Source organism: Sarcophilus harrisii, chromosome 3, assembly GCF_902635505.1.
Source record: "Sarcophilus harrisii chromosome 3, mSarHar1.11, whole genome shotgun sequence".
NCBI classification, from domain to species: domain Eukaryota; kingdom Metazoa; phylum Chordata; class Mammalia; order Dasyuromorphia; family Dasyuridae; genus Sarcophilus; species Sarcophilus harrisii.
This window is the reverse complement of record NC_045428.1, coordinates 124,923,476-124,948,310: the sequence shown is the minus strand read 5'-3', so window position 1 is coordinate 124,948,310 and position 24,835 is coordinate 124,923,476. Positions and strand designations below refer to the sequence as shown.

General features: G+C 33.3%; 1 pseudogene across 1 annotated transcript; it reads right to left on the bottom strand.

The window, feature by feature from the left end:
* Positions 1-13,323: 13,323 nt before the first annotated feature.
* On the bottom strand, positions 13,324-14,502 carry LOC116422267 (annotated as a pseudogene). Its single transcript, XR_004232833.1, has one exon. The product of XR_004232833.1 is annotated as an endoribonuclease LACTB2 pseudogene (transcript).
* Positions 14,503-24,835: the final 10,333 nt, after the last annotated feature.

Sequence of the window (24,835 nt, the reverse complement as noted above, 5' to 3'; positions counted from 1 at the left end):
TAATCTGAGGATTATTGGACTTCCTAAAAATTATGATGAAAGAAAGAACCTAGACACTATTTTACAGGAAATCATCAAAAAGAACTGACCAGATGTAACAGAATCAGAAGGTAATGTGAGCATTGAAAGAATTAATTGAACACCTGGCAATTGTTAATGCTGTAAAGTTACCCATGTATATATCCTGTAAATAAAAGGCTATTAAATAAAAACAAAAGAATTCATTGAACACCTTCTGAAAGAAACCCCAAAATAAAAACTCCAAGGAATATTGTGCCTAAATTTCAGAACTATCCAACTAAGAGAAAAATATTACAAATAACAAGGAGCCACAATAAGGATCACACTCAAGATCTAGGAGGTTCTGCATTAAGAGATCGAAATATGATATTCTGTAAGCTAAAAGAACTTGGAATGCAGCCAAAAATAAACTACTCAGCTAAGCTGAACATTTTCTTCCAGGGAAGAAGATGGAGTTTCAATGAAATGGGTGAATGCCATTTATTCCTAGTGAAAAAAACAGAGCTAAACAAAAATTTTGACCTCCAAATATAGGAATCAAGAGAAGTATACAAGATAAAAAGAACTCTTGAGAACTGCATTTCTGTTATAGGCACACATAAAGAGCATGTATCTAATTTGATTTTACTGTTATAATATAAAAAAGGGAAGTAGAAGTGGAAAGGGGATTATCTCAGAAAAAGAGAAAAGGGGAGATAAAAAAAAGGGAAATTATATCCCACAAAGAAGCAAAGGAAACCTATCATATCTGAGGGAATTAAGAGAGGGGGAGGAACTTGGATGAATCTTACTCTCATCGGATTTGGCTAAAAGAGAAAATATTAGACATATTTGGTTTAAAGAGAAACTTCTCTCACATCATGAAAATGTGGGAGAGGAAAAGGGAAAAGGAAAAGAGTAGGCTAAATAGAAAGGTATACATAAAAAATGAGGTAAAGGTATAAGAAGAGGGGGGACACAAAGGGGGTGGGAGGGATTCTAAAGAGGGAGAGCTGTGTGAGGCAAGTGGTGCCTATAAGCTTAATACTGGGGAGGGGGGTAAAGGAGGAAAGGAAAAGAAAAGTATATTTTGGGAGAAAATAAGATGGAAGAAAATAAAGAATTAGTAGTTTTAACTATAAATGTGAATGTGAGGAACTCTCCCATAAAGCGGAGGCACATAGCAGACTGGTTCAAAAGCCAGAATGCTACAATATATTATTTGCAGAAAACACATTTAAAGCAGGGCAATAAGTACAGAGTACTGGAGCAAAATCTATCATGCTTCAAGTGAAATAAAAAAAAATGCAGGAGTAGCCATCCTTATCCCAGATCAAGCAAAAGCAAAAATTGAACTAATTGAAAGAGATAAGGAAGGAAACAATATCTTCCTAAAGGGTAGCATAGACAATGAAACAATATCAATACTAAACATATATGCACCAAGTGGTATAGCATCTAAACTCCTAAAGGAGAAGTTAAGAGAGTTGCAAGAAGAAATAGACAGCAAAACTATAATAGTAGGAGAGCTCAACATTTCACTCTCAGAATTTGACAAATCAAATCACAAAACAAATAAGAAAGAAGTTAAAAAGGTAAATAAAAGATTTTAAAAATTAGATATGATAGATCTTTGGAGAAAACTGAATGGAGACAGAAAGAAGTACATGGAACTTATACAAAAATTGACCATATATTAAGACATAAAGACCTCAAAATAAAATGCAGAAAGGTAGAAATGGTAAATGCATTCTTTTCAGATTATGATGCAATAAACACTACATTCAACAGAATTCTAAGGGTAAATAGACCAATAAGTAATTGGAAACTTAATAATCTCATCCTAAAGAATGAATGGGTGAAACAGCAAATCATAGACACAATTAATAATTTCACCCAAGAGAAGGACAACAATGATACATCATACCAAAATTTGTGGGATCCAGCCAAAGCGGTAATAAGGGGGAAGTTTTATATCTTTAGAGGCTTACTTGAATAAAATAGAGAAAGAGAAGATCAATGAATTAGGGTGGCACCTTAAAAAAGCTAGAAAAGAGCAAAGTAAAACCCCCCAATCAAATACTAAACTTGAAATTCTAAAATTAAAAGGAGAAATTAATAAAATTGAAAATAAAAAACTATTGAATTAATAAATTAAACTAAGAGTTGATTTTATGAAAAAAAAATAGATAAACCTTTAGTAAATTTGATTAGAAAAATGAAAGAGTAAAATCAAATTGTTAGTTTTAAAAATAAAAAGGGAGAACTTTGCACCAATCAAGAGGAAATTAAAGCAATAATTAGGAGTTACTTTGGCCAACTTCATGTCAATAAATTTGATAACCTAAGTGAAATGGATGACTACCTTAAAAAATATAGGTGTGCCCAGAATAACAGAAAAGGAAATAAAATGCTTAAACCACCCCATTTTAGAAAAAGAAATAAAACAAGTTATTAATCAACAGACTAAGAAAAAATCCCCAGGACCAGATGAATTTACATGTGAATTCTACCAAATATTTAAAGAACAATTAACTCCAATGTTATATAAACTATTTGAAAAACTAGGGAATGAAAGGCTCTTACCAAATTCCTTTTATGACACAGACACAGTACTGATATCTAAACAAGGTAGGTTGAAAATAGAGAAAGAAAATTATAGACCAATCTCCCTAATGAATATTGATGTTAAAATCTTAAATAAGACTTGTCATACAATCTCATTCTTTTATGTCTAGATCATGAACCCATTTTGACCTTATTTTGGTGTATGGTGTTATGCCTAGTTTCTGCCATACTAATTTCCAATTTTCCCAAAATTTTTGTCAAACAGTGAATTCCTATGACTATGTCAATTATGATATTAACAAAAAAAAATATGACTATCTCAATAGATGCAGAAAAAGCCTTTGATAAAATTCAACATCAATTCCTATTAAAAATGCTTGAGAGTATAGGAATAAATAGGCTTTATCTTGTGGGATAGAAGTCAGTAGCATCTATTTAAAATAATCAGTAAGCATCATATGTAATAGGGATAAACTGGAACCATTCTCAATAGGATCAGGAGTGAAACAAGATTATCACCATTAATATTCAATATTGTATTTGAAATGCTAGCTTCAGCAACAGGAGTTGGGAAACAGATGAAATAATTAGTGTAGGTAATGGGGAAACCAAATTACCACCCTTTGCAGATGATATGATGGTATACTTAGACACCCCCAGAGATTCTATCAAAAAGCTTTTAGAAATAATCCACAACTTTAGCAAAGTTGCAGTATACAAAATAAACCCACATAAATCATCAGCTATATATCACTATAAAAATTCCAAAAGTTAGAGATACACAGAGAAATTCCATTTAAAGTAACTGCTGATAGTACAAAATATTTGGGAATCTATCTCCCAGGGGAAAGTCAGGAACTATATGAGCAAAGTTACAAAACAATTTTCACAAAAAAATCAAGTCAGAGTTAACCAATTCAAAAAATATTAAGTGCTCTTGGATAGGCTGAGCGAATATAATAAAGATGACAATACTACCTAAACTAATCTATTTATTTAGTGCTATACCAATCAGACTCCCAAAAAACTATTTTAATGATCTAGAAAAAATAGCAACAAAATTTATCTACAAGAACAAAAGGTCAAGACTTTCAAGAAAATTAATGAAAACAAAAGTCAAATGAAGGTGGCCTAGCTGTACCAGATCTAAAACTATATTATAAATCGGCAGTTACCAAAACCATTTGCTATTGGCTAAGAAATAGACACTGTTTGACAAATCCAAAGACCCCAACTTTGGGCATAGGAATTCACTGTTTGACAAAAATTTTGGGAAAATTGGAAATTAGTATGGCAGAAACTAGGCATAACACCATACACCAAAATAAGGTCAAAATGGGTTCATGATCTAGACATAAAAGAATGAGATTGTAAATAAATTAGAAGAACATAGCATAGTTTACTTCTCAGACCTGTGGAAGAGGAAGGAATTTGTGATCAAAGAAGAACTACAGAACCTTATTGATCACAAAATAGAAAATTTTAAATACATCAAATTAAAAAGCTTGTGTATAAACAAAACTAATGTAGACAAGATTAGAAGGGAAGGGATAAACTGGGAAAACATTTTTTCAGTCAAAGGTTCTGATAAAGGACTCCTTTCCAAAATATATAGAGAATTGACTTTAATTTATAAGAAATCAAGCCACTCTTCAACTGATAAATGGTCAAAGGATATGAACAGACAATTCTCAGATGAAGAAATTGAAATTATTTCTAACCATATGAAAAGATGTTACAAATAATTATTAATCAGAGAAATGCAAATTAAGACAACTCTGAGGTACCACTACACACCTGTCAGATTGGCTAGGATGACAGGAAAAGTCAATGCTGAATATTGGAGGTGATGTGTAAAGAGCTGAACCTCTTGAGTTGATGCACTGAGGTCGGACAACTGAGCACTTAAGGCTAACTACCGATTGAACAATACTCTATTAGCATATGCTTGGAAAATGGCTCTTCCCACTATTCTGTGCTGGTTCAATCTTTTGTTGTATACAGAGAATTGTGGGAAGGATTAGGGAGTGGAGTAAGACAAGCCAGAAGCTCTTGGGCGGTGGAAGTGGAAAAGGAAGATAGCGGAGAGTCTGTACCCATTCCCTTCACTTCTACCCCTAAAGACCAAGAATAAAAACCAAGGATTTTTACTTATCCTGAATCAGGCTGATTTTAGGTATCCAGGCTACTAACTTGGTCTTCACAGTGATATGGGAAAACTGGTACTCTGATGCATTGTTGATGGAATTGTAAATGCATCCGACCATTCTGGAGAGCAATTTGCAACTACGCTCAAAATGTTATCAAAGTGTACAAACCCTTTGATCTAGCAGTATTACTACTGGGCTTATATCCCAAAGAGATCATAAAGAAGGGAAAGGAACCTGTATGTGCCAAGATGTTTGTGGCAGCCCTTTTTGTAGTGGATAGAAACTGGAAATTGAATGGATACCCATTAATTGGAGAATGGCTAAATAAGTTGTGGTATATGAATGTTATGGAATATTATTGTTCTGTAAGAAATGAGCAACAGCATGATTTCAAAAAGTCCTGGAGAGACTTACATGAACTGATGCTGAGTGAAATGAGCAGGACCAGGAGATCATTATATACTTTAACAACAATACTATATGATGATCAATTCTGGAGGACATGGCTCTCTTCAACAGTGAGATGAACCAAATCACTGTCATTTGTTCAATAGTGAAGAGAACCAGCTACACCCAGTGAAGAAACTGTGGGAAATTTTCACTGCCTCTCTTTTCGTCCACTTCCATTTTTGATTTCCTTCTCAGGTTATTTTTATCTTATTTCTAAGTCCAATTTTTCTTGTGCAACAAAATAGCTGTATGGATATGTATACATATATTGTTTTTACATATACTTTAACATTTAATATGTATTGGTCTACCTCCCATCTAGGGAAGGGTTGGAGAAAAGGAGGAGAAAAGTTGGGACAGAAGGCTTTACAAGGTTCAATGCTGAAAAATTACCCATGCATATATCTTATATATAAAAAGCTATAATAAAAAAAAAAAAGAAAAGAAAAAAAAGGGGAAAACAACACTGCAAAGACAAAGGCAGGAGATTATTAACAGTATCATAACATCACATTTCTAAATAATGTTGAATGTATAGCAGGGATGATATTTTATCAGCCTGGTCCTTTGCAGAGGGAAAGATCATTGGATTCCCTTCATTTTATCCAAACATTAATACAACTACTAAAGGCATTGCTGAAGCTTCCATTTTTATAAGTGAACTTAATTTCAATGGAGTAAGCAGGGCCCAATGAAAAGGTTATAAATCTCCCTGAAAGTCAGCTCCCTTTTAGCCACTATTTAATATGGCTAACCAGATATCTTTTGAGAAAGCTTTGAACATTTTAAGCAGATCTGTTTCTTGATTTAGGGATGATTTTGATTATTGTTGGACTTGTGTCTGCCACTAGATCACTAGCAAGCTAAAATCAATTTATAATTAGTACCTATGGAATAGGATACCTAAATAGTTTTCTCAATGTTCTATTGTTTACTCAATCATCAGAGGCCTTAGAGGCTCACTGACTGGACCTTCAATAGGCCTAATTCAGTGTAGGATGAGGTTGGTGCAGCTAACAATTTGTTTTTTGTTGTTGTTTGTTTGGGGGGCTTTTTTTTTTTTGCATGTGTGTGAATGTTATATGACTCAAGAATGACCAAGTGTTTGTTTAATTGAATGGAATAAGAACATATGTAAAGATTATCTCTCCTTCATTTCTTTTGATGAAGGAATTCACTTTGTCTCCAACACTATGAAAGATTGAACAACATCTAAACTTCATTTGACCTCTAAACTAGACAGTGAATTTCCTCAAACTTTAGAAAATAATTTTCAAAGAGCAGCTTTGTTTTTAGCTTGGGTCTTCAATAGATGAAATATTTTCTCTTAGACAAAGTCTTCCTTCAGTCATCTATCCCATTTTAAGTGGGTTGGAAGGAAAAGGTTAGATTACTCTTTCAGAATTTCTTAAAAAATGATTGTAAGAATGAAGGGGTAATTGATGAAATTCAGGTTGCATTAGTAGTGTAATGCCAGTATAAATATAGGGTGTTTTTTTCTAAGCTAGTCTATTTTGATTGATAGCAAAAATTCTGATATTGGAAGTTCCAGACTAAATAAAGGCATTTTACTTCATGGTTGAAAAGGGTGAGGAGAGGAAGATAATTGATGTTGACAGGGATTAGAAATCTATTATCATTACAGAATGTGTTCATATATCTTTAATTTGTTTATCTTGGTGAAAATTAGTTTAGGTGTTAATATTTGACATATGGATAAAATATTTCCAAGCAATTAACTTGCCTTATTCTCATATCTTCTGAGAAAAAAATTTAGTATATACCCCTTGCATATGATGCTTGCAATTGCTTTTAGAGTAATACTTCTTATGATAATATAAAGGTTAGCTATGCTTACATTTTATACAGTTTATAGCATATATGAGTGTTCTACTTTATGTACATTTGAATAATCTATTAAAATAATCATGTTTCTATTAAAAATAAAAATGATCATATTTTTCCAAATGTTGAAATAACCTTGTATCACCACTACAATTCCAAATTGATCAAAATGAATGGTTTCTTAAATAAATCATTGTACTTCTTAATAGGATGCATTTATATTTTTAAATTGATATATGTTCTTGATATTTATATATCATGTCTCTCCTTGCCATTTCTTGGTTTATATATTGTGACAGTTTTGGTAGGGTGCTTTTTTTGTTTGTTTTGTAATTTTTCAAAGTAATTGTGTGGTATTGGCAAATGCCACTCTTTCTTTGTATATTTGGTAGTTTGTTAACAACTAAATTTGTTTCCTTTTCTGATTTTGGATTATTTACAATTTTAATTCTTATGTTGCTATAGAGATTTGTTTCATTTATTTTAAATAATAGCTTTTTTATATTTCAAAATACATGCAAAGATAGTTTTCAACATCTACCTTGCAAAACCTTGTGTTCCAGTATTTTCTCCCTCCCCACCTTACCTTCTCCTAGACAGCAAATAATTCAATATAGGGTATACATGTGCAATCCTTCTAACCTTAATCCCACATATGCTGTGCAAGAATAATCAGATCAAAAAGGAAAATAAGAAAAAAAAGCAATCAAACAACAATAACAAAAACAAAGGTGAAAAAATTGTGTTGTGCTTCACACTTTGTAATCACTCTCTCTTTGGATGCAGATGGCTTTTTTTCTTTCACAAGTCTAATGGAATTGTCTTGATTTACCTCATTGTACAAAACAGCCAAGAAGGAATTTGATTTTAGATAATATTTTTATGTTTTTTTGTGTTCTCAGTTTTGTTAGCTTATTAATAAGTATAATTTGATCTAATTATTTTTTTTAATTCTGGTTTTAATGTGATTTCATCTTGGTTATTTGCTGTATTGTTGGTTTTATTTTCTGCCCTCAATTTTAATAAGATTATCTAGAGACATTATTTTATTAATGTTTTTGAAGACTGTGTTTTATTTTTATTTTTATTTATAGTTTAGTTTAGAGTGTTGGATCTGGAATCAAGAGCTAAATTCAAATCCAATTCCAGCTACCTACTGGCTCTGTACCTCAGTTTCTACAACTCTAAAATGAGAATAATAACATGTAACGGGCTGAAGCTAAGCAAATGCACTGACATCCGGTCTGAGCACTTGAGGCTAACTAGCGATTGGACAATACTATATTAATATATGCTTGGAGAAAGAATGACCCTGCCCACTCTCTGTGCAAGTTTGATGTGTTGTATAGGAGACAGAGGATGAGGTGGGTGGGGTGTGAGAGCCAGAGGCACTGCTGGCTGGATTCCTGTTGCAATTGTTCTCACTTTGTATCACCATTTCCCTTCACCTCCACAAAGAATAAAGATCAAGGATTTTCCCTTATCCTGACTCCCGCTGATTTTAATATACTCTGGGTGCTAAACGTGGTCATCACAATAACAGAATTTAATTCATAGGACTATTATGAAAAATCTAATAAGATGATACCTATAAAGAATAGTGTCTGGCAAATATGAAAGACTTATTTTGTTTTCTTTTCCTCTATTTATAAGATTAATAAGAAATATTTATTAGATGTGGAGTAGTTTGTTTGCAACATTTAGTGAACCTACTGTTCCATGATTCTCATTGCATGTTCTTATCAACTGATGTGGGCATTTCTCTAGTATATTAATGGGAAATTTAAAATCCTTATAAAATTCAAGAATGGCAAGTCACTGACCAAAAAAAGGGGTACCTGTATGTGAAGGGTTTTAGACCAGACCAAATCTGAGTCCACATTTCAGTTAATCCCTTTTCAGGGGGGTCAACTAGAACTGCATTCTTGCTCTTATTTCTAGAAATCAATTCACTTTCAAGTGAATTTGTTGATGTATAGATGATCAAGTTTCTATATATTTAATCAAGACTTTTAAGCAATGTCATTCCAGTTGAAAGACATTTTACTATTGAATATAAGGCTTTATGAGCAATTGAGGAATAAATAGACCTCTTATTACTTGTTTCAATGATTTGCTGTTAAGTGTATCTTGACTGAATGACTGAACAAAAATTTTGGCAGTTACCTAGCTGGGTCTGGAGTTAGGAAAAAGAATTGAGTTCAATTGCAGCCTGAAACACTTATCAGCTGTGTTACCCTGGGTAAGTGTTAACCTCTGATTGCTTTTATTCACTGGAGAAGGAAATAGCAAACAACTTCAGTATTTTCCCAAAAATACTCCATGGGATCATAGAGAGTTAAACATGACTAAACACAACAAAAACAAGCTTCCCCTATGAATAAAATCAATGACACCATTATAATTGCCAGTTTTTTTTGTTTTGTTTTGTTTTGTTTTGCAATTGACTCTGAGTATACAGAATCTCAAAAAAAATATGTATTGTAATAAGTTTGTGGAGAGAGGGGAGAGAGAAGGAAACATGCATTTATATAACACCTACTATCTAGCAGGTACTGTATGATAAACTTTTATAAAGACTATCTCATTTGATTCTCACAAAAACTCTACATGATAAGTGCTATTATTGCCATTGGAAGAAACTGAGGTAGACAGAGTTTAAGTGATTTATTCAGTGTTACAAAGCTAGCAAGTGTATGAGGCAAGATTTGAACTCTACTTCCTAATTCTAGTGACTAACTGTGCTTTTCAATGTGATGCCTAGCTGATATTATCTGTGTCATGGAGAAAACAGATGATACAAACTATGAAAAATTAGAGTAATCATTTGGGAGGGTTACTCTGCTCATATCTATCTACAAAGTGCATCTCTCAAATTGGGGATTAGTGTATGAACAAAGGCTTTCCTCACCTTAAATAGTTTATTATAAGGAAAAGCAAATTATAAAATAGAGAAATTAGAGAGGCATTATTTGCATTAAAAAGGTCTCTTTGTTTTACAAAAGCATTCATTTAAGCTTTCTTTAAATAGCAAACAAGGTCCCCCAGTGCATTTAAAGCATAATTAGATTTACATGCTTCTTTCAAGGACACATCTGTTGTAGAAAATATCATACACCTGTAGTGACTTGGCTTTCTGTGCCACAGACTTTCTGTATATCCCCTGGCAGGAATTTTGTCATACCAAAATTAAACTGTTTCATAAAATGCTTCTGCCAGCAGTCATTTTACACTCTATTTGGGGAATAAATTCATTGGGAACCAAATAGGTACTTGTAGGTAGAGTAAGGTTATTACCCTTTATTCCCAATGGTAAGAATGAATTGTTAGAATATTTCTAGCCTTTGTATGGTGAGTTTATTAAAATTCTATTAAATAATATATTAAAAGAAGTTTATGTATCTTTATACTAATTCAATTTCACAAACATTTGTTTATCACTCTAACTTTCTATAGAAGAGTGCCTATTAGACAGTATATAAGTTTATATATATATATATATATATATATATATATATATATATCATAGCTGAAATAGATATAAATATGCATATATATATTTGTTGAATTGAATTCAGTGCAAGCAAATTGACTTAAAATTAACCATATCTCTATTAAATTTTTACCTGCAAAGTTCCAGGCAATAGATTCAAGACTGGAGAAATAATTAATTAAAAGAAAAATGTGGAAACAATGCCAAAAGGGGGGCAGGGAAAATAGGGGGGGGAAATGACAAGGGGAGTTCCTAGCATTAGGACATGTTATTCTTTGGGACTGATACTAGGCAGAGCAACATATGCAAATTGGAGTGGGCTGAAAGTTTAGTTTTTGATCCCTATAAAAGAAACACTGGGGGGGGGGGGCATCATACACTAACTTTCACTCAGAAGTGAGAGGGGACTGAGAGAGTTGGTGTCAATTAAGGTTTGAATTAGTATCATGAGAGAGTAGTGACAAACATCACAGAAAGTATGCATTAAAAGTGATGAACTCATTTTGGGAAGGGATTCTTTTTCTTTAAAGCTGAAATTAGAGAGTAGCAGATGCAAAGTGGAGACTTAAAAATAGCAATAGAAATACAAAAATGAACAAAAATAATAAAAATGGATTTGATTCAAAGAGATATAAAAAGGACTACATACAGCTAAAAGGTGACATAGACTGAGTTAGTTTTCCCTTGTAGCATATAGGTATATAATAGGATTATATTCTGATGCTTAAAGGGAAATACAAATGACTTGATGAAAGAAAAAAAAGTAAAACTGTAATAGAAAGAAATTTCAATTGATCCTTTATGTTCCCAGGGGAAAAAATTTAAAAAGGTAATGAATAGAAATTTAGAAAATGTAAGTATGATTAATTTCAAGTGAATATCAAATAAAGATGCCTGAAAGCAGAGTCAAGATAGTTGAGAGAACAAGATCATAACTTCTAATATTCCTCTTAAATGATCACAGACTACCCATAAAAATTAAGAATATAAAAACTTCAAGAAAAAGTCACAGTGATTCATTTCTCTAGCCTATGGCAGCCTAGTAAGGCATAAAGAGAAGACTGCAGATCAATGGAAGTTAGTGGGGTGCATAAAAGTAGCAGAAATAGCATTGAATGTGGATTGTGAAGCAACAGAACCACTCAGGAATACTAAGTGAAGTGAAATAGATCCAAAGGAAACCCTTTATTAACAATTGGAATAGGATCATCTGGTTATTTGGAAAAGCCAGCCACAAGAAAAGGAATAGTTCACATTTTAAGTTACGCATCAGAAGGAAAGATGAAATATCCTAGCATTGCATTAATGAAAAAATTTAAAAGTCTACAAAACCTCTAAAATGACTCATCCCATATTGTTAATTTTTGTTTATTTACATTTCCTGACCACTTCTTCCTCCCATTCTTTTCTTTTCTTTGCTTTTTTTTTAATTATAACTTTTTATTGACAGAACCCATGCCAGGGTAATTTTTTACAACATTATTCCTTGCACTCACTTCTATTCCAATTTTTCCCCTCTCTCCCTCCACCCCCTCCCCTAGATGACAAGCAGTCCTATATATGTTGAATATTTCGTAATACATCCTAGATACAATATATGTATGCAGAACCAAACAATTTTCTTATTGCACAGGAAGAATTGGATTCAGAAGGTAAAAATAACCTGGGAAGGAAAACAAAAATGCAAAAAGTTCACATTCATTTCCTAGTGTTCTTTCTTTGGGTGTGGCTGCTTCTGTCCATCATTGATCAATTGAAACTGAGTTAGTCTCTTTGTCAAAGAAATCCACTTCCATCAGAATACATCCTCATACAGTATTGTTGTTGAAGTATATAATGATTTCCTGGTTCTGCTCATTTCACTTAGCATCAGTTCATGTAAGTCTCTCCAAGCCTCTCTGTATTCATCCTGCTGGTCATTTCTTACAGAACAATAATATTCCATAACATTCATATACCACAATTTACCCAACCATTCCCCAATTGATGGGCATCCATTCATTTTCCAGTTTCTAGCCACTACAAACAGGGCTGCCACAAACATTTTGGCACATACAGGTCCCTTTCCCTTCTTTAGTATCTCCTTGGGGTATAAGCCCAGTAGTAGCACTGTTGGGTCAAAGAGTATTCACACTTTGATAACATTTTGGTCATAATTCCAGATTGTTCTGCAGAATGGTGGGATTCATTCACAACTCCACCAACAATGCATCAGTGTCCCAGTTTTCCTGCATCCCCTCCAACAATCATCATTATTTTTTCTTCTCATCTTAGCCAATCTGACAGGTGTGCAATGGTATCTCAAAGTTGTCTTAATTTGCATTTCTCTGATTAATAATGATTTGGAACACTTTTCATATGAGTCGTAATAGTTTCTTTTTTTTAAATTACTTTTTTTTATTATAGCTTTTTATATACAATACATATGCATGGGTAATTTTTCAACATTGACCCTTGCAAAAACTTCTGTTTCAACTTTTCCCCTCCTTCCCTTTACCCCATCCCCTAGATGGCAGGTCATCCCATAATATGTTAAAGTATATGTTAAATACAGAATATGTATACATATTTATAAGTTATCTTGGTGCAAAAGAAAAATAGGATTTAAAAAGAAGGTAAAAATAAACTGAGAAGAAATAACAAAAATGTAAGCAAACAACAACAGAAAAAGTGGAAATGCTAGGTTGTGGTCCATACTCATTTCCCAATGTTCTTTCTCTGGGTGTAGCTGGTTCTGTTCATTACTGATCAATTGGAACTGATTTGGATCCTTTCATTGTTGAAGAGAGCCAAGATAGGGACAACTTTCAAAGAAGATTGTTTAAAATAAGCTCATTTTATTATTTTTAAAGGACAGAAATTTCAATTAGTGTTAACTCACAAATTTTATAATCTATCTTTCTAACTTGAAAATAACAAAGTTAGATTTATTACAATTACAGTGAATACTTTAAATAATGTGTATTTCTTATATTTTTGATGATGGATCAGATGTGATACTAATTATCTGTAGCTGGTTTCTTTTTCAACATTCTTCTTCAGTAAAAACTTCAGATTATTTATTCTTTATTCATAGAGATTGGCTTTCCATTTCTTTTCAGGAGTCATTGTCTTTGATAGTTTTCCATCTTTTTCTAATTTGTTCAAATGAAGGGAGAGGTTATGACTAGCTGCTTTATATAAATGCTCAGGAGTATTCTTATAAATAATCTTTACAAGTTCCATTTCAGTAAATACCTTTCCAACATTATCGTGAAAAAAATTAAGGATTTGACGTTCCCATGCATTTCTGCGAGAAATGTATTCTTGAATTTTAACTTCAGCATCATAGATGACTGGGCCATGTCCTGGATATATCAAATCAGCTTTAACCTTTAATAGCTTTTCTAAGGACTTCATGTAATCATAAAGATCTTCAAATACTGTTGTTCCTTCTCCTAGAATGCAATCTGCAGAAAAGATAGCATTTTCTTCTTCTAAAAGAAGAGCCATATGATCATCAGTGTGTCCAGGTGTGTATAGAATTCTGAGAGTAGCTCCTTCTGTTTTAATCACATCTCCATCTTTCAGATAAACATATTTTTGCTTGTTGTTTCCTATAACTTCTTCCTTGAAGGGATTGCGTGGAAGCTTTTTAATGCAATAATTGGTGCCCATATTGATATTATTACATATGTTTGATATGCCTCCAGTATGATCTTGGTGCCAGTGGGTTACTATAATTTTTTGTATTGATGTGTTAAATTCAGACAGTGCTTGTTTTAAACAGCTGATATAATCTGGAATTGATGGTTCACCAGTATCAATAAGAATTCTCCTGGGGCCTGTCCCCACCAAATAAGTTTTGGTTCCCTGGAGCGTCATGGGTCCGGGATTACAGCCCAGGACGCGCACTGCCCGGGAGGACAGCTGCTCGATCCGCGGCAGAACGGCCGTCATCTTTCCCCCCTGACTCAGTTCTGGAGACTCTGGCTAGCAGCAAAAGCCTCCGAGTGGGGCGCCCGAGTCGTAATAGTTTCAATTTCATTATCTGATAATTGTCTGTTCATATCCTTTGACCATTTGTCAATTGGAGAATGGCTTGGTTTCTTATAAATTAGAGTCAGTTCTCTATATATTTTGGAAAAGAGGCCTTTATCAGAACCTTTAACTGTGAAGATGTTTTCCCAGTTTACCGTTTCCCTTCTAATCTTGCCTGCATTAGTTTTGTTTGTACAAAAGCTTTTTAATTTGATATAATCAAAATTTTCTATTTTATGATCAATAATGGTCTCTAGTTCATCTTTGGTCACAAATTCCTTCCTCCTCCACAGGTCTGAGAGATAAACTATCCTATGTTCCTCTAATTTATTCATAATCTCGTTCTTTATGCCTAAATCATGGACCCATTTTGATCTTATGTTGGTGTATGGTGTTGTGTCGGCCCATGCTTAATTTCCAGTTTTCACAGCAGTTTTTGTCAAATAGTAAATTCTTATCCTAAAAGTTGGGATCTTTGGGTTTGTCAAACACTTGATTGCTATAGTTATTGACTATTTCTTCCTGTGAACCTAACCTATTCCTATTTTGTATCCTGCAACTTTGCTGAAGTTTTGAATTATTTCTAAATAGCATTTTTAGTAGAATCTCTGGGATACTCTAAGTATATCATCATACCACCTGCAAAGTGTGATAATTTGGATTCCTCATAACCTATTGGAATTCCTTTAATCTCTTTCTCAACTCTTTTTGCTGAGGCTAGTGTTTCTAATAGAATATTGAATGGTAATGGTGCTAGTGGGCAACCTAGTTTCACTCTTGTTCTTACTGCAAATGGTTCCAATTTATCCCATTATGCTTACTGAAGGTTTTGAATAGATGCTCCTGACAATTTTAAGGAAAATCCATTTATTCCTATACTCTTAAGTGTTTTTTATTAGGAATTGATGTTGGATTCTATCAAATGCTTTTTTGCATCTATTGAGATGATCATACGTTTTTTTGTTAATTTTGTTATTGATATAGTCAATTATGCTAATAGTTTTCCTAATAATATATAACCACCCTGCATTCCTGGTATAAATCCTACTTGATCATGGTGTATTATCCTGGGGATTATTTTCTGTAATCTTTTTGATAATATTTTATTTAGGATTTTTGCATCAATATTTATTAGGAAGATTGGTCTGTAATGTTCTTTCTCTGTTTTCAGCCTACCTGGTTTAGGTATCACTAATATGTCTGTGTCAAAAAATGAATCTGGTAGGACTCCTTCAATCCCTATTTCTTCAAATACTTTATATGACATTGGAGTGAATTGTTCTTTAAATGTTTAGTAGAATTCACATATAAATCCATCTGGGCCTGGGGATTTTTTTTAGAGTGTTGATTAATAGCTTGTTCCATTTCTTTTCCTAAGATGGGACTGTTTAACCAATTTACTTCTTCCTTGGTTAATCGGGGCAAGTTATATTTTTTAAGGTATTCTTCCATTTCATTTAAGTTATCAAATTTATTGGCATAAAGTTGGCTAAAATATATTCTAATTATTTCTGTAATTTCCTCTTAATTAGTAGTGAGTTCTCACTTTCAATTTTTAAAACTAACAATTTCATTTTCCTATTTCCTTTTTTTCATCAGATTTACTAAGGCTTTATCTATTTTGTTAGTTTTTTCTTAAAACCAACTCTTAGTTTAATTATTAATTCAATAGTTTTTATTTACTTTCAATTTTATTAATCTCTCCTTTTATTTTTAGAATTTCAAGTTTAGTGTTTGACTGGGGGCATTTAATTTGCTCCTTTTCTAGCTTTTTTAGTTGCAAAACCAATTAATTGACCTCTTTCTCTATTTTATACAATGTAGCCCTCTAGAGATATAATATTTCCCCTTATTACTCTTTGGCTGCATCCTACACATTTTGGTATGAAGTCTCATTATTGTCATTTTCTTGGGTGAAGTTATTAATTATGTCTTTGATTTGTTGTTTTACCCAATCATTCTTTAGGATGAGATTATTTATTTTTGGGGCTATTTTCCTCTGGCTTTTTATTGAATGTAATTTTCATTACATTGTGATCTGAAAAAAAATTATTTAGTCTTTCTGCCTTTCTGCATTTGAGTTTGAGGTTTTTATGTCCTAATATAAGGCCAATTTTTGTATAGGTTCCATGAACTGCTAAGAAGAATGTATACTCATTACTGTCTCCATTTAGTTTTCTTTTTTTTTTCTTCCTTTTTTATTATAGCTTTTTATTTACAAGATATATTCATGGGCAATTTTACAGCACTGACAATTGCAAAACCTTTTGTTCCAACTTTTCCCTTCTTCCCCCCACCCCCTCCCCCAGATGGTAAGTACCAATACATGTTAAATATGTTAAAGTATCAATTAAATACAATATTAATATACATGGCCAAACAGTTATTTTGTTGTACAAAAAAGATTTGGACTTTGAAATAGTGTACAATTATCCTGTAAAGGAAATAAAAAAACGTAGGTGGAAAAAAACAGAGGGATTAGAAATTTTATGTAGTAGTTCATAGCCATCTCTCAGAGTTCTTACCCTGGGTGTAGCTGGTTCAGTTCATTACTGCTCTATTGGAATTGATTTGGTTCATCTCATTGTTGAAGAGGGCCATGTCCATCAGAATTGATTACCATATAGTATTGTTGTTGAAGTATGTAATGATCTCCTGGTCCTGTTCATTTCACTCAGCCTCAGTTCATGTAAGTGTCTCCAGGCCTTTCTGAAATCATCCTGTTGGTCATTTCTTACACAACAATAATATTCCATAAATTTCATATACCACAATTTATTCAGCAACTCTCAAATTGATGGGCATCCACCCAGTTTCCAGTTTCTGGCCACTACAAAGAGAGCTGCCATAAACATTCTTGCACATACATGTCATTTTCCCTTCTTTAAAATCTCTTTGGGATATAAACCAAGTACTAACACAGCTGGATCAAAGGGTATGCACAATTTGATAACTTTTTGAGCATAGTTCCAAATTGCTCTCAAGAATGGCTGGATGTAGGATTCACAATTCTGCCAACAATGTATAAGTGTCCCTGTTTTCCCACATCCCCTCCAACATTATGCATTATCTTTCCCTGTCATTTTAGACAATCTTACAGGTATGTAGTGGCATCTCAGAGTTGTCTTAATTTGCATTTCTCTGATTAATAATGACTTGGAGCATCTTTTCATATGGCTAGAAATAGTTTCAATTTCTTCATCTGAGAATTGCCTGTTCATATCCTTTGACCATTTATCAGTTGGAGAATGGCTTGATTTCTTGTAAAAATTAGAGTCAATTCTTTATATATTTTGGAAATGAGGCTTTTATCAGAACCTTTGACTGTAAAAATGTTTTCCCAGTTTATTGCTTCCCTTCTAATCTTGTCTGCATTTATTTTGTTTGTAAAACTTTTCAATTTGATATAATCAAAATTTTCTATTTTGTGATCAGTAATGATCTGTAGTTCTTCTTTGGTCATAAATTCCTTCTTTTTCCATAGGTGTGAGAGGTAAACTATCCTATGTTCCTCTAATTTATTTATAATCTCATTCTTTATGCCTAGGTAAGGAACCCATTTTGACCTTATCTTGGTGCAAGGTATTAAATATGTGGTTCAATGCCTAGTTTGTGCCATATTAATTTCCAATTTTCCCAGCAATTTTTGTCAAACAGTGAATTCTTATCCCAAAAGCTGTGATCTTTGGGTTTGTCAAACACTATATTAGTAAAGTTATTGACTGTTTTCTTCTTTGAACCTTGCCTATTTCACTGATCAACTTGTCCATTTCTTGGCCAATACCAAATGGTTGTGATAACTGCTGCTTTATAATATAATTTTAGATCTGGTACAGCTAGGCCACCTTCATTTGATTTTTTTTTCATTAATTCCCTTGACATTTTGTTTTTCCATATGAACTTTATTGTTATTTTTTCTAGGTCATTAAAATATTTTTTGGAGACTGATTGGCATAGCACTAAATAAATAGATTTGTTTAGGTAATATTCTCATTTTATTATATTTGCTCACCCTATCCAAGAGCATTTAATATTTTTCCAATTGGTTAGATCAAACTTAATTTGGCTGGAAAGTTTTTTGCAGTTTTACTCATATAGTTTCTCATTTTCACTTGGTAGATAAATTCCTAAATATTTTATGCTATTGGTAGTTATTTAAATGGAATTTCTTTTTGTAACTTTAACAGTTGGATTTTGTTAGTGATATATAAGAATTCTGATGACTTATGTGGATTTATTTTGTATCCTGCAACTTTGCTAAAGGTGTGGATTATTTCTAATAGCTTTTTAGTAGACTCTCTGGGGTTATTTAAGTATATTATCATATCATCAGCAAAGAGTTATAATTTGGTTCCCTCATTGCCTATACTAATTCCTTTAATCTCTTTCTCAACTATTATAGCCAAAGCTAATATTTCTAATACAATATTGAATAGGACCGGTGATAGTGGGAAACCTTGGTTTCACTCCTGATCTTATTGGGAAGGGTTCCAGTTTATCCCCAGTACATATGATGCTTACTGATGGTTTTGAATAGAAGCAACTGATTATTTTAAGGAAAAATCCATTTATTCCTATACTCTCAGGTGTTTTTAATAAGAATGGATGTTGGATTATATCAAATGCTTTTTCTGCATCTATTGAGATGATCACATGTTTTTGTTAAGTTGGTTATTAATATGGCCAATTATACTGATAGTTTTCCTAATATTGAACCAGCCCTGCATTCCTGGTATAAATCCTACTTGATCATGATGTATTATCTTGGGGAATGATTTTCTGTAGTCTTTTTACTAATATCATATTTAAGATTTTAGCATCAATATTCATTAGGGAGCTTGGTCTATACTTTTCTTTCTCTGTTTTCCACCTACCTGATTTAAGTATCAGTACCATGTCTGTGTCATAATAGGAATTTTGTAGAACTCCTTTATTCCCGTTTTTTTCAAATAGTTTATATAGCATTGGGGCTAATTGTTTTTTAAATGTTTGGTAGAATTCACACGTAAATCCATCTGGTCTTGGGGATTTTTTCCTTAGGGAGTTGATTAATAGTTTGTTCTATTTCTTTTTCTAAAATGGGACTATTTAAGCAATTTACTCTCTCCATGTGTTAACCTTTGAAGCCTATATGTTTAGAGGTAGTCATCCATTTCTCTTAGGTTATCAAATTTATTGTCATAAAGTTGGGCAAAGTAACTCCTTATTATTGTTCTAATTTCCTCTTCATTGGTGGAAAGTTCTCCCTTTTCATTTTTAAGACTAATAATTTGATTTTCCTCTCTCCTTTTTCTAATCAAATTTACCAATGGTTTATCTATTTTATTGTTTTTTCATATAACCAACTCTTAGTTTTATTTATTAGTTCAGTAGTTTTTTTTTACTTTTAATATTATTAATTTCTTTTAATTTTTGAATTTCAAGTTTAGTATTTGATTAGGGGTTTTTAATTTGGTTTGTTTTCTAGCTTTTTAAGTTGTAAGCCCAAATCAATGATATTCTCTTTCACTATTTTATCCAAGAAAGCCTCTAAAGATATAAAATTTCCCCTTATTGCTGCTTTGGCTTCATCCCACAAATTTTTGTATGATGCCTCATCATTATCATTATCTTGAGTGAAATAATTAATTATTTCTATTATTTGCTGTTTCACTAAATTGTTCTTTAAGATGAGATTATTTAGTTTCCAATTACTTTTTGGTGGATTTACCCCTAACTTTTTGTTGAATGTCGTTTTTATTGCATCATGATCTGAAAAGGAAGCATTTACAATTTCTGCCTTCGTGCATTTAATTTTGACATCTTTATGTCCTAATATAGGGTCAATTTTTGTATAGGTCCCATGACCTTTCTGAGAAGAAAGTATACTCCTTTCTGTCACCATTCAGTTTTCTCCAAAGATCTATCGTAACTAATTTTTCTAATATTCTATTTAACTCTTTAATTTCTTTCTCATTGGTTTTGTGGTTTGATTTATCTAATTCTGACAGTGTAAGGTTCCAATCTTCCACTATTATAGTTTTGCTGTCTATTTCTTCTTACAACTCTCTTAACTAAATGTGTTTCCAGTAAACAACATATTGTAGGTGTCTGATTTTTGATCCAGTCTGCTATCTGGCTCTGCTTAATGGGAAAGTTCATCCCATTCACATTTATGGTTAAAATTACTAATTCTGTAATTCTGGCACCTTATTATCCCCAGATTATGCTTTTCTTTTTCTTTCCCCCCTAACCCTCTTTCCCAGTTTTAAACTTATGGGCCCCACTTGTGTCTACCCACTTTATGATCCCTCCCTTCCCCATTTGAATCTCTTCCCCTTTCTTGTATCCTTCCCTTATTACTCTTTTCCTTTTCTCTTTTCCTCTCCTTCTTTTTAATGAGGCTAGAGAAGATTCTCTGTAAAACAAATATGTCAATTATTTTCTCTTTGAGCCAACTCTGATGAGAGTAAGATTCAAACAATGTTCCTCCCCCTCTCTAAATTGCTTCAGATATGATAGGTTTCCTTTGTCTCTTCATGGGATGTAGTTTCTCTCTTCTTTCTCTCCTTTCCCCTTTTTCTGACACTATGTCCTTTCCATTTCTACTTCCCTTTTTTATTTTATATCAGTATAATCAAATTATACATGTAGTCTTTATGTATATCCACAATGGAAATACAGGTCTCAACAGTTCTTTTTACCTTTTTCTGCTTCTCTTGACTCCTATGCTTGGAGATCAATGTTTTTGTTTAAATCTATTTTTTTCCTTAGAAAAAAGTGGTGATCATCTGTTTCATTAAATGTCCATCTTCTTCCATGGAAGAAAATGCTCAGTTTAGTTGGTTAGTTTATTCTTGGCTGCATTCCAAGTTTTTCTGCTTTTCAGAATATCAGATTCCAGGCCCTTTGATCCTTTAATGTGGAGGCAGCCAGATCTTGAGTGATTCTTATTGTGGCACCTCAGTATTTGAATTGTTTTTTTCCTTGCTGCTTGTAATATTTTTTCCTTAGTCTGATAGTTCTGAAATTTGGCTTCAATATTCCTTGGAGTTTTTCTTTTAGGGTCATGTTTAGAAGGTATTTGATGATTTATTTCAACGCCTATTTTACCTTCTGATTCTATTACATCTGGGCAGTTTTCTTTGATGATTTCCTGTAAAATAGTATCTAGGCTCTTTTTTTTCATCATAATTTTTGGGAAGTCCAATAATCTTCAGAGTATCTCTCCTAGATCTATTTTCCATGTCTGTTGTTTTTCTAAGTAGATATTTAACCTTCTCTGGCAAACCTCCAGATTATCTTTGGCTGAGTCGTACTTTGGGTGAGTCGTACTTCCAATCTTTGTGAATTTTACCACTTTTGAGGCTGATTTTAATAATTGGTCATGAGGGCACAAGAGGAGTTTAGAAAGTCGCTTGTGCCTTCTCTGCCATCTTGGCTCCGCCCTCCTCCATTTAGTTTTCTCCAAAGATCTATCATACCTAAGGTTTCTAGTCTTCTATTTACCTCTTTAACTTCTTTCTTATTTATTTTGTGGTTTGATTTATCTAATGCTGAGAGTGCAAGGTTGATATCTCCCACTATTAGGGTTTTGCTGCCTATTTCTTCTTGCACCTCTCTTAATTTCTCTTTTAAGTATTTAGATGCTACACCACTTGGTGTATATATGCTTAATATTGATATTGCTTCATTATCTATGCTACCCTTTATCAAAATATAGTGCCCTTCCTTATCTCTTTTAATTTGATTAATTTTTGCTTTTGCTTGATCTGCGATCAAGATGGCTACCCCTGCTTTTTTTACTTCACCTGAAGCATGCTGGATTCTGCCCCAGCCTTTTATGTTTTTTTCCATATGTACCACCCTGTTTCAAGTGTGTTTTCTGTAAAAAACATATTGTAGTTTTCTGGCTTTTACTCCAATCTGCTATCCACTTCTTGTTTATGGAAGAGTTAACCCCATTCACATATATGGTTAAAATGATTAATTCTGTATTACTTGCCATCTTGTTAGCCCTGTTTATACTTCTTTTCCTTCCCTTTTACCCTACTCCCTAGTAATAAACTTGTGAGCATGACTTGCTTTTCACAGCCCCCCCTTTTTTAGGATCCCTCCCTCCATCTTAGAGTTCCTCCCCTTTTCTTACCCCTTTTCCTCACAATTTCTCCATTCCCTTTTGCTTTGCTTATTCCTTCCCTTTTCCCCCTCACACTTTTCAATGAGGTGGGAGAAGTTTCTCTGTAAATCAAATATGTCTAATATTTTTCTCTTTAAGCCAATTCTGATGAGAGTAAATACAAACCATGTTCACCCCCTCCCTTCTTTTCCTCAGATATAACAGATATAAGATAGATTTCCTCAGATATAATTCTTTGCCTTTTCATGAGATGTAGTACCCCCACTCTATCCTTTTTTTCTGGTAAAATTTCCTTTCCTCCCTCTAGTTTATTTTTTATGTTGTAACTGTAAAACCAAATTGTACATGTGTTCTCTATGTATACTTATAATAGAAATATAGTTAGCGAAATTTCTTTTTACCTTTTTATGTTTCTCTTGAGTCCTGTATTTGGAGATCAAACTTTTTGTTTAGTTCTGTTTTTTTCATTAGAAATAGATGAAACTCACCACTTTCATTGAATGTCTATCTTCTTCTTCCCTGGGGGAAAAAAATGCTTATTTTGGCTGGGTAAGTTATTCTTGGCTGCATACCAAGTTCCTTAGTGTTGGAATCTTTACAAACTGTTAAGCCATTGGAGTTGATAGAGACAATAATTATCTAATTTGGCATTGTTCAATATGATTTATTTGATCTTAGAAGGAGATATTTTGGGCCAAAACTTGAAAGTACAACTGATAGAAACGATGCTTGTTTCACACCATTAGAGAGCTCATAAGTATCTAAGTACTCAATGGAGTTCACACGTTTGGGAGATTTTAGGGCTTAGTGTGAGATATCCGAATTTACACCTCCCTTGAAGCTCTTAGGGCCAGAAAGCATGCTGAGAAAAATCCCACAATCCCACTCTCAGAGAAGTAGCATAAATACAGCTCCAGTGAGCCATTCGAGAGAGTTACTTGGGAACATTCCCAGGGGTCAGAGAGGAGCACTCTGTGAGGAAGCCCACAAGCCCTCTGTCCGAGGCAAGAGAGATTCATTGCATCTTCTCCCTTGGTGGTGGCTGGAGTTGGAAGGACAAACCTTTGGATTTGGAGACATTCAGAGGGAGCTCTTGGAACCAAGCAGAGAGATAGGCCTGAGCTAACTGAGCTATATTGAAGGACACAATATAAGATCTGAACTTTTATCAGCTGGCTGCAATTTTGGAATAATTATTTACTTGTAACTGAAACTAAGGCTGCCTTCAGAAGACCTCCCCGAGAAACCTGCTTTCTCCCAGAGAGAACTATTATTATTATTTTAAAGAAGAGAAAAACACCAACAAGACACTGCATGATTGTATATGAAAAAGGATAAATGAAAACACCTTAGGGAAATGAAGATGTCTACCAGTTTTATTCCATTCAATCCTAAGTTTATTGAACTAGCACAAGACAATATTTGGCAAGAAAGGGAAAAAATTCTGGAGAACAAAGGTCCAATGTCTGCATGTAATGAAATGTGATGTGAAGAATTGCCCATCTGGATAATTTTATATTGGGACAAGCTGTAATTTACAAAGCCTTTGAAAAGGAAAGAAAAACAAAGATGAATGAGGATCCTTGCATTTCTCCTGGAGATTTTAAAATTATTTTAACAGTCTCATTGTCAGCCATGCTCTTACAGTGTCAAATGTTTCTTAAATCTTCTCCTTTGTTTAGAGGTTTTTCTCTTTTTCTGTTTCTCTCTGATGGACAAGGCAAATACAGCTCATTGGCACCCATCTGATTCCTTCTCCCTCTAAAGGTGTGAACACAAGCATCGTTTCTATCAGTTGTACTCAGTACCTTTTTTCTATCTCTAGATAATTGTCAGGTGATGTGGAGAAATCCAGAAAGTAGCGAATGGAAGGGGCCAGATAGGTTTACTGCTTGGGGAAGAGGGTTTGCTTGTATCTCCACAGGAGGAGAAGGAAGATTTGAAAAAGGGTTGCAATCTTTATGGGGCTACATACTCTTATGTTAAGATGTTACTAGATAATTTATCTTATGAAATCTTAACCCCAAATGATTGGAAATCCATAGCGAGGACATGCTTAGAAGCTGAACAAAATCTGTTGTGGCTTTTGGAGTTTATCGAATTATGTAGGATTCAAGCCCAATACAATAGGCAAACAGGAGCTATTGTACAAGTTGCTTTTGACCAATTAGTTGGTGAAGGTCAGTATGC